The sequence below is a fragment of the Furipterus horrens genome, unplaced genomic scaffold (assembly GCF_987537825.1).
Source record: "Furipterus horrens unplaced genomic scaffold, mFurHor1.1.pri manual_scaffold_6, whole genome shotgun sequence".
NCBI lineage: Eukaryota > Metazoa > Chordata > Mammalia > Chiroptera > Furipteridae > Furipterus > Furipterus horrens.
Genome location: NW_028327176.1, coordinates 123,490,439 through 123,501,695, shown reverse-complemented (window position 1 = coordinate 123,501,695; position 11,257 = coordinate 123,490,439). Strand labels below are relative to the sequence as shown.

The following is an 11,257-nucleotide window of genomic DNA, read 5'->3' as shown; positions in this document are numbered from 1 at the left end:
GATTAAGATAAAAAACTGTATGACTGAACTATAAAATAAACTTCTTTCAAAGATTGATCAAGAAATTCATGTTATCATTAAAAGAAGACACATTGCAAAGATTTAAAAAATTCAAAGATATAAACTATTCAACGACAACAAAAAATAGAACATATGAACAATTTTATGCCAATTAATTTGAAACTTTAGGTAGAGGAATAACCTTAAAATATAAAATATCTTACCAATCCTGATGCAATAAGAAATAGGAAATATAAATTACTTGTTAGCAAATCAAAATTTAAATCCATAACTTAAAAATTAATCTCTGTTTAAATCAGGTCTCATCTTCCTCACTGTCTTAGCTTTTCCACATTTGGGAATTTCTTTAAATTCTCTTTAACCCATACATTTTCAGCTTTGTTATTTTTTCTCCCCACTTCCTGCAGTCCCTAATTCCTGCTCTCCGTCTGTAATTGGCTTCCTTTTATTTGTTTCTGGTTTGTTTGTTTGTTTGTTTTGTTTGTTTACATCCAAACCATTTGTGTATAGCCATTTTCCTGCTTTCAGTTCTTGCTATCTTTCAGTTTTATCTTTCTTTTGCAAGGAACTTTGTGTTTATACTCTTGTTTTTCTTTATGTATTTCTACTTGCTCACTTATTAATATCATACAAACCTTTGGTTAGTTACCAAATATTCAATGTCACAAAGTATGTTATTTTTTACAGGTCCCTATGCCCTCCAAAACATTTCCTAATGTATATTTGTAAATTTATTAGGAAATTCCATGCTCAAAATTGCCTCAGAGGAGAGACTGCGGGTTTTCATTATTTCCCTTTCTGTAGCAAAAATTGTCTAGATTTGGGATTTGGTCATATGGAGAGTCATTACCTCTGTCCACCTGCAAATGGTATATGACTTCAGTCTTCATTGTGGTATGGCCTGGCTGTTTCCTGGGTCTTCTCAAATGCAGAGAGGCCAGACACATAACTGAGAGCTGCACTTGACATCCTGGTCCTCTCAAATAACATTCATCCGAAAGGCTCTGATTCTGCATAACTTTAGTAGAGCTATTTGACCAAAATTTCAGTAAAATTCTAAACCTTTTATGTGATCATCATTATTGCTTTGGTTTAAATATGAACCTACACACCCCAGGCATCCTCAGAGGCCTTCACAGCTTCTGGATGCTGCTGCCACTTGGTTCCACTAGATTCTCTGCCGTGAAAAAGGCTACAATCGGCAGGTGGAGTGCATACTCCCCACTGTGCTCTGCATTTTTGTTCCTTGGGGTCCTCATCCTGTGGCTTCTAGCCAGAGGTGTGCTGGTAAATGTTTCATTACTGGCTCTCTGAGGTGGGAAAAAAAGCCTCAATCTGTAGCATTGCCAATTTTTATTGGTGTAAATACTACTATGGCCAACTTCAACCTACCAATAAAGAAGGAGAGCTTCAGAAGAGTAGCACACAATCATCTGAGAGAGCTCGTATGTGCTGGTTGCAGCACGCAGCTGCTTTGAGCAGTTGCCTTTTTAAAAAATATGTATTTTTTTTTTCCTAATGCTTTACATTCTCTTTCTTTTTCCTCTTAAGACTACTTATAGTCCCCATTAATAAGGATTGAGCCGTTCTCTTGCTGCTGCTATTCCTCCTCCACTTGCTCTGGGTTCTCCTCCTCGACCTCTCCCTTTTCTCCTTGTGCATTTCCTATTTTTAGAATTTGGGGGATCAGAGAAAATTTAAGTGTCATCAGCCATTATCTCACCGAAGAGCGAACATTCTCAACAACTACTCTTAAAAAGCACAATGCATGACTTTCAGTATTCCAAGGTGAGTTTACTGCCCACCCTGAGAACACCTCCACAGGTGAACTCAAACGAAACCTGTGGATTGGAATGCACCAGCTTGGGGTCCCCATTACATTTAAATAAATAGCACCTTGCCCAATCCATTCCCCATGTGAAAGTAAGGCAAGCTCAGTTACAGATATGGAGCCGTGCTCAAAGTCATTTAAATAATTATATATTACCATCCTTTTTTCTTCAATGCTTTCATTGCTATCTCTATAAATATATCAGACTTTGGAGCAGGTATAGAGTGAACAAGATATATCACTGGAGCAAATTTATAGTTAACTTATTTGCTTATTTTATTCTTTTGTCTTAACACACAGACTCTAGCCTTAGAGAGCCTCAGCTGATCAGAAAAAAAAATGCTAATCTTGAATATTTCATTTTCTGTGACCTAATCAGTGGCAGATTCATAAAGGCACTATCACAATTTGAATTTATTATACTGAATTAAGAAGTACATTTATTGCTCATGTCATGCTTTGTTCTGTCTTATTTTGTCTACCTTCGTTGGATTTACTAGTGCCAGCATTTCTCCACTCTGACAATTACAAATTAGTTACTCAAAGGGTATGGAAAAGAAGTTATTGTTTTATACCTGGTGTCTGAGTCTAAGGTTTTATAAATATTAAGCCAGAATTGTAGTCTGTGATTATAAAAACAAGTATGATTATACTTGTTTTTGAGCTGAAACCTCTTTAGCTTGGTCTTAAATGGTTTTTATATTTTATATATTCGTTTGAACAATTTTTTTTTCTCATCCCATATATCCTGGCTGTGCCTAGTTTCATCTCTCCAGACTGGCTATTGAATTTTAAGTTTATTCTCTTCTATATCATTCAATGAGCATTTATGTTCTCCTTTTACAAACTTACCATTTGAACAGCTTTTCAGACAGCCTTTCTAATACAGAAGCCTGAGGTCTCAACTATTTCCTTGTCCAATTTTGACATGGGATTTAGGTGCAGCAATGGCATTTTTCTGCCTAGGGCTTTGAAGCTTGGGGGACTGATGCAAATTTTCAGGGAAACAGTGAAATTAATTGTTGTGATGATGTTTTTGAGGGCCAGTGATAGTGGTGCTGGTGGTAGAATTCTAGCCAGAATATTCCTAGGACATTGACTTGTTCTGTTTCTGCCCAAATTCTAACCTTGGTTCCCCATTCTTGCCACAGATCTGTAAGCCCTCTTAGTTTTCCAAATAAAGGCCATCTTAACAATATTGGCATAAGTTTGTTTATAAATAAAACATTGTGATGACTATATATGGGGTATTTGGTTCACTAAACAAACTGCTGGAAATGTGTGATGGGACAATCCAGCAAAAATACTTATAAAATTATAAACCGTAAATACCATCTAGTGAAGAGGTTTCCCCATTGTGTCCTATGACACTCTAATAGTGGCCAATTGCATGGGGTTCCAGCTCCTCCATCTGTTCCCTCATGCCTCCTTCTCCTTCCTCCCATTGAAAAAAGTAGGAGTGCTTGTGTGCACACATGCACAGGAACACAAGTACCATGAAAAGATTTCCTTTCATTATTATCTGACTAGCATGGCTTCAACATAGGATCTTATTTTAGCAAAATATTTTCTGTTTTAAAGAATGTTTGAAAACAACCAATTTATTCTAAGCATCTAACTTTATAGGTTGTAATACCAGGACTTCAAAAAAAATGCTCAATATCCAAATACCATGCTCAAAATCAAAATAATTGGACTACTATTAAGTAAATGCTTCTGAAATTATTCCTTTTAGGGTTATAGGATTAATTAATATCTGTATTGTAACACATGACTGTGAATGTGTCTGGATACAGGTTGCTGTCTATATAAGACAGGATATGGGTTATATGCAGCTTCAGTTTTACTAGCTATAACTCTATGCATTCTACTTCCACTCAAGGAAGCATTATTCATGCATTAATTTGTGGGAAACTGATATGTGTGGTACAGTGGGCTGTAGCCGCTGTGTGGAGCCAGGACCAAAACACGGGCCTATAAGCCTTAATTGGCAGGCAAATGTGCCCCTCATACCATAGTGCTGGTCTCACACCCTGGAGTGTCTTAGAAGTAGAATAGGAATGCAATGTACTCTTTGAAGCTAATGAAGCCTGTTTGTTCTGTGTAATGCCAAATTCTTATCAGTAGAATGTGAAAACAAAATGTTTAAGTAAAAAGAGACATCTAGAGTTTTATGATATGCCTTGGCACCTCACAGTCTTGCTACCTATCTCCCTGTGCTGATTTATGCTTCCTTTTGTTATTACTTCGAACCATTTGGTAGAGGTCTGCACACTTACCCTGTGCATTTCTGCACGTAGCGAACTCAGTAAAAACCCTGGCTGAGAAAAGTAATCAGTGATCTCCTATGAGAGACGCTCACCCTTCTCCCTCCTCAGACAGTTTATTTCTGAGTCAGTTCTTTCATCCGCGCTGAGGGATCTGCGGGACAGGTAACCTTGCGTTAATTCACCCATTCATCCACTTACCCATTCTCTCCTTCACACTGTCTGGGTTTTCAGTGGTGAACAGGACCAGAATGGTTTCTCCTTCCCAGCAGCTTACAGAATAATGGGTGAGAAGGATGTTAAAAAAGTGATCTCACTGACCAATATGATTATGAACTGAGATAGCTATTCTGAAGGAAAGAAAACCAGTTCATGGGCAACTACAATAAAAGAAGTTGTCTTAGACTGAGGGTGTGAAACTTCCTTGAGGAAATTCCACATGACCTGAGTAAGATCCTGAGGATGCAGAGTGAGGCCGTTATCTTTCTCCCTGGTCTCGTCCTTCATTGTTGCTGCTTGGAAAGGTACAGGACTGGGGCTCATATTATGAGTTTACTTGTTCTACAGAACAAGAGTTCTCTTCTACCTATTAAATGAGGTCGGAACATATATTCTTTATATATTTTCACCAGCTTTATAGTTGTTCGAGGGGGGGAAATAGAGTTCAATGTTTGTTGCTGCCTAATATCCAGAAGCAGAAACTCTGATCATTTCTTTTTGCCAAATGGAGGACATCATTATCAATGAGAGCTCATGTGCTTGGCTTCATGTGCGTGTGTAGTTGGACTTTGGAATCCGTTATGTGGTCAGGAGGGCAGAAAGTTGTGGTGCAGTAATTACAGAAGAAGTTTTCAACATGTTGGCTGTGAGGGGAAGTTGAAAGAGGAAGGGTCATGGCTGGAAGCAGCTTTGTGGTCAAAGGAAAATTCTTTTTAAGATAAAATATATCTGGTTGTAATTTTTGTTGTTGCTGGGAAGTATTCAACTGAGAAACTGAGAAATAATGGAGCGAATGGATAATTGATAGTGTAACATTTCTGCAAAGTCAATAGCAGAAGAAATGCAAAAACCAGGCAGACTGTTGGGACTTAAATGTATGAAAGGAAACCTCCTCTGACATAGGAGGACAGGACAGCTGTATGTGGAGGTAGTGTCATAGGTTTTCTACAGAAAATGAAGGGTGTTCCTCTCTAATACATTCTTTTCCTCTTGGAAGTCAAAGGTTAGGGAAATGGAGGAATAACAGGCTGGGAGGAGGTTTGAAGAAAGTTTTCTATACTCAATTATGGAGAAAGGGAAAGCGGATTGACATGAAAAATTCCTGGGAGTGTAAAGGTGTATTAGAGGCTGTTGGTCATGATTATTTTAGTGATACAAATCTGTCTTATAGACATGAAGAGAGGTAAGGGGTGAGGTAGTAGAATCCATCCTAGTGGGTGAAACATGTATCAGCATGTAGGTGAGTTAGAATGATGAGAGGCTAAACTTGAAACAACTCTAATTTATATATTTTAAAAATCTATCATCCCAAACTTTAGTAATTTTATTATGCCTAATAATACATTATCAGATAGTAACAACTACTAGTAACTGTTATTAATAACACATTATTTGTGCTATCCTGCATCACCTTCCTCTTATTTCTGCCCCCAGTAGGTTTCAATAACTTGGCTCAGTATTGCTATGCTGGACTGAAGATTTGAATCTCAGTCTTCTCACACTCAGTATTGTTTGTCCTATGATACCATCTTATTTTGCTTTTGGATTCTTTTGCTTAATTTCTTTCGATGTATTTGGAACTATAATATTTTTCCCTCTCCTTTGTTAATGATACCAGTAAAATCGTTAATTGTCAGAATCTCTGAGTGTAACTGGTGCTTCATTGTTTTCCTGTCCATATAAACAGCTTGGAAGACCAAAGAGATATGGTCATGATATATTTTTCCTTAATGAACATCACCAAAAAAAGCACACAAGAAGTTCCTTTACATTTTAAATTCTGGAGACTTTGACAAAGTTACGAAAAGATCACCTTATTCTACACAAGACAAAAAATAATAAAAGACAAAAAATAATAACATCTATTTTAGTCATCATTATTATAATTATTGACATTGATATCACATTAGGTCAGACTATAAAGACAGAAAAGTTAAGTTTCAAGTCAGATTAGGGAAGTAGGTAGATTTTGTATAAAGCACAATGGTTCTAAAAAGTTAGGAAGACATTAGAGTGCTAGATAAACACTGCTTTAAAAGCATTATACTGAACAATTAGTGTTGAATGAACTGACATTACACACACCAGATGCTCTGAGTAAGCCTTTTGGGGGGATAAATTTCTGTAAATAATACCTAAACAAGTGTGTGTGTGGGGGGGGGGGGAGAGCAGAAGGAGTTTTTTTGTGTGTGTTCATTACACTTTGGAGCAGCACAAAGAGTTCTAGCAGTGCCAGATGACAGACTCTGGGAGACGAATTCTGGTTTGGGCCTAAAGACTTTTATGCTACATAATTGGAGAAGCTTCACTCCTCTCCTGGTATGATCATAGCTTAGGATCCAACAGCAGGATTTTCTCCCTATTCTGCCTCTTTACATTTCTTGTTGGAGTGAACAAGCTCCAACCCTGGAATGATGCGAAGGCTGAGTTGAAAGCAGTATGTTTACAGTCTAGTGGCTTCCAGCCTAGATACATACGCACTTTAACACTAGTCTTGATTCACCATCTCAGCTGTAGTCCAGTGTGACCTGACTTAAGCACCTGGCTGTAGCTGATTCTCATGATGCTCTGCAGGAGGCCAAGTCCCTCCCTTCAAGGTAAGGCAGCAAACAGTAAATCTTGGTCAAGTTGGCTCTTACCTGTAACCCAGACCAGAGAACACAAGAGCACAGGGGACAGTAAAGGCACTTTTCTCACTTTAAGTTTCTGTGGAAACATACAGAACCCCACAGTATTTATAGCAGGCTAAGTGTCTAGTTGGACTAGCTTATGTCCAAAATGGAGACTAACTATTACCGTCTTTGCTGAGCTTAGCATTGTTGGCAGGAATGTCTGAAGAAAGAGCTCAAAGAATTTAAAATAGGAGCTTCACAGGACTAGGATTAAAGTTGGGGAAGGGAGAATGACAGGACCCTAGAGAGAGTGGGTTTTTTTTTGTTGTTGTTTGTTTGTTTGTTTCTTTTAGCACTATTTCCTTAAAGAAACTGTGTATGAATTTCTTTGATAAATAAATTTAAAAAATTAAAAAGTAAGGCCCTGACAGGTCAGCTAAGTTGGTTAGGCATCATCTGGCAAAGTGAAAGGCCCTGGGTTTGATTCCTGGTCAGAGGTCAAGGTACATGCCTGGGTTTCAGGCCTGGTCCCTAGTTGGGGTGCATGCAAGAGACCACCAATCTATGTTTCTTTCACATATCAAAGATTCTCTCCCTTCTCCTCTCTCTAAATATAAATAATAAAGACCTTTTTAAAAAGTTAAAAAATAAGAAAAAATATTGATAAATATGATGAACAAAATGTAATTTTAATGGAGGCACTACAAAACAATAGTCCAGGAGAGGAGAGAAACCAAAATGATTATAAGATTAGGGACTCGATCTATGTATCTGTATCTCTATATCTATGCCTATACCTATACCTATATCTATATACCAGCATTACCTTCATTTTGTTTGGAAATGCTTGTTTTTTTCCAAGTGCCATCTTTGGGGTATTACAAATAGACTTCACACAAGATTGCTTTTAGTGCAACTGACTCCAACTTTGTTAATAACTCTAGCATGTAGGGAAAACTGCCAACTGAATAGGCATTCACATTCATTTTTTTATTCTCTTCAGAAACAAGCATCCAAATCCAAGTGAGTCTTGTTTTGGCTTCCCTGCTCCCCAAGGGAAGCCAAAATATTTCTACCAGTCAGATGTTGTCCGGGGTGATGCCGTCAAGGAAAAACTCACTCTGACAGATTTGTCATTTGGCTACAAAAGGTAAATTCATTACTCTAGATTTAAAAATCTGTCAAGATGCTATTATCCAAGCTGTGTAGACCATAGCTGTGAGCAATCATATAAGAGTGACCTCAGTTCTGTCTTTGGCGATTACCTGGAAACAGTGAGAAGAATCGATTTCTAAAACTAAACATGTAAAACACAGCAATACAATCTATTTTTTAAAGAAAGAGACAAATTTTTAACTTGGATAGCGAACTTTTGACAGAATCCTAGCTTTGGTTTGTCTTTTGTTTCTCACAAGCACCCAGTGAAATATTTGTTACATATATAATATATTTTTTAATGTGGACATTGATGTACAGTGAAGAGACAGATATTGAGGATCTGTTCAATATCCCTTCAACCTTGTTCAACCAAGTCTCTTTGATCAGATCATCTTGACCTCTCTATATCATAGATTTGGAATGGGGGCAAATATACTTTATCTAACAAGTGGTATACTAGTAAACATAAAGCCTCAGAAAGTGAAGAGTGAGAGCTAGTGTGGAAAAAATCTGGTTTCTTTTCATTTCACTTCATTTAATTTGTTCTATAGCTATCATAGCAACACATACTCTTGGAATAAATATAAGGTGACATAATTTTTAAAGTCAAAACACCTTTGAAATTGGATTTTTTTGTTGGATTATTTTATGCTCAAAACATCCAGTTATACATAGTAGTCATATTAAGGAATAAAAGGGAGGAGAAGAAGGAGAAGAAGAAGAAAGATATGATATCCCTCATACATTGCCATGAGTACCCACAATTTGCTAAGCTCTGTGTTAGGCATCAAAAAGACACTGATGAGAAGATCTAGAGGACACTACATATGAATTACCAAGTCTGCCAATTTAGACTTTTGAACTCCCTTTCCCATGAGGGGTCATAAACCTCATTCAAAATTTTATTGGCCTTTACTGTAGTCTCAAGAAAAATGTTGTGCCTGGATTAGTTGATCTAAACCAACAATTTTCAACCGATGCGCCACAGCACACTGGTGTACCACAAGGTTTTTTTAAAATATGCAATACCTGACTATGTAGTCAGGGTCACTGACCTCTTTTCCTTTAGATTGTCAAGTTAAAAAATGACAACAACCAACACAGTAATAGCTGTCTTGTCTGATTGAATTAAAAGTAAACATTTTTTGTCAGATTGGCAAAAACTATATTTTTTGGTGTGCTGCAGAATTTTAGTAGTTAGTTTATTTGTGCCATGAGATGAAAAAGGTTGAAAATCACTGATCTTAGTTATACTATGATTCATGCTAATGAAGTTGAGAAATGGTACTTGAATAAATGTAATAAGTAATCACATTATAGAACCATTAGTTTCGGTCTTGATTACAAAATCTCTTTCAAGCTCCACTAAAAGTAGCCAGATAGTTTGCTGTGTTACACCTTTCCAACAATCATCAGTCAATATGCCTTGGAAAAAACAGATAAATAGCATATTATTTTATTAAAATTTTATTCTTTACCTGCTATTTGTGGTCAAACACTGTTCTGGGTACTCAGAATATAAAGATACCTGAATTGCACTCCCTGCTCTCAGGAGTTTATTGGGAGACATGGAGAAATAAATGAAATGCCTGGGTGATGACTTCTTGCGACAACAGAAGAATTGCTTGTAGACTGTCATATTATTTGGTTTATGATTAAGGTTTCACCAGTAGATAGCTTGGTAATAACATCAGTCTCATATCTAGAAAAGTCTTTATCTTTTGAACCACTACTACCTTGTAGCTGCAAAATAGAGACTTTCTTCGGCCTGATAACTTATGCAGATTTTCAACATAGTGAATTTTCTTTTAAAAATTGTTCTGGTTTGTACTAGACAAAAATGTACAGGTCTCTGTAAGACATTCTTTCAGCTATTGAAATAAAAAACAATGCTGTACTCTCTCATTACATGTCTGCTGTGCATTTTACTTCTGCTGCATCCTGGAATATGGTGATGCCCAGCTTGTTCTCTTTAAAAGGCTCTTGACATGCCACGTTATTATTCCTTCCTTGTGTGTTTGGGGATGACATTTCTCACTCTTCACTGTCTTGTTTCTCTTGGGTAAGGACAACTGTATTCTTCGTGTCTTTCAAATTCATATAATTCTAAGAATACACGCTTGTACTTTTCCCATTTTTGATTTGGTCTTTGCAAATAACATGAAAGCCATTTGATGTTTCAGGCACACAGTAAATCTCCAGAGCATGGGTTTGAGTTAAGATGTTTTCTTTCTCCCTTCAGAATCATGCCCCTTATAGCAGTCACTAAGAATGTGGTGAGAAAATGATGCTGGACAGCCCTGCAGCTGACTAGAAAGGAAAAGTGACAGTTCACTGCTCTTTATTGTCTAAAGTAACTGGATCACTGGAGATGCCAAGGCCTCTCTGAGGAAATTCAAGTTCTCAGTCATCATTGATGTTCTTTTTCTGTGCTGGTAATAAGAATGCTTATACATTCAATAATGATAGTTAATACATATTAAATCTAATGTTTTTAGATTCCATATATTTAATATATATCCCTATAAAGCACTATTTTTAGAAATAAAATAACTGATATGTATGTTATATATCTGTGTCTATTTACCTATTTATCTATCTCCCAGATATATTTTTAGCAGTTTGATGTGATCAGGGATTACTATAATGTAAACATCATATAGAATATTAACAATTTCTAATTAAATAGAAACTGAATATATTTCTCATACATTTATAAAAATGAATATATTTTTAGTTTTAGTACAGAGATCTGCTGTACAGCATAGTGCCCATAGTTAACATTATTGTATTGTACTCTTAAAAATTTGTTAAGTGCTCGCTTTGGAAGCACATGTACTAAAATTGGAATGATACAGATAAGATTAGCATGGCCCCTGCACAAGCATGACACACAAATTCATGAAGCATTCCATATTTTTTTGAATTTACTATTACTTCATTATGTTCTGAAAGGTTGAAACAAATAAATAATACACAAATGATAAATGATATTTTTTAAATCTGTTAAGAGGATAGATATTGTGTCAATGTTCTTAACACAATAAAATTAAAAATGAAAATTATACATACAAAAAACATTTAGTTAGGGATCATTATAATATAAACATTAAGGCAATATACTAATGAGGATATTAAATTTTCAATGT

General features: G+C 36.3%; 1 non-coding gene across 1 annotated transcript; it reads left to right on the top strand.

Annotated features, from left to right (window-relative positions):
- The first annotated feature begins 10,922 nt into the window (after positions 1–10,922).
- Positions 10,923–11,029, top strand: LOC150007351 (U6 spliceosomal RNA). The gene has a single exon (XR_016512031.1). It is a non-coding gene; the product is annotated as a U6 spliceosomal RNA (small nuclear RNA).
- The last annotated feature ends 228 nt before the right edge of the window (positions 11,030–11,257 follow it).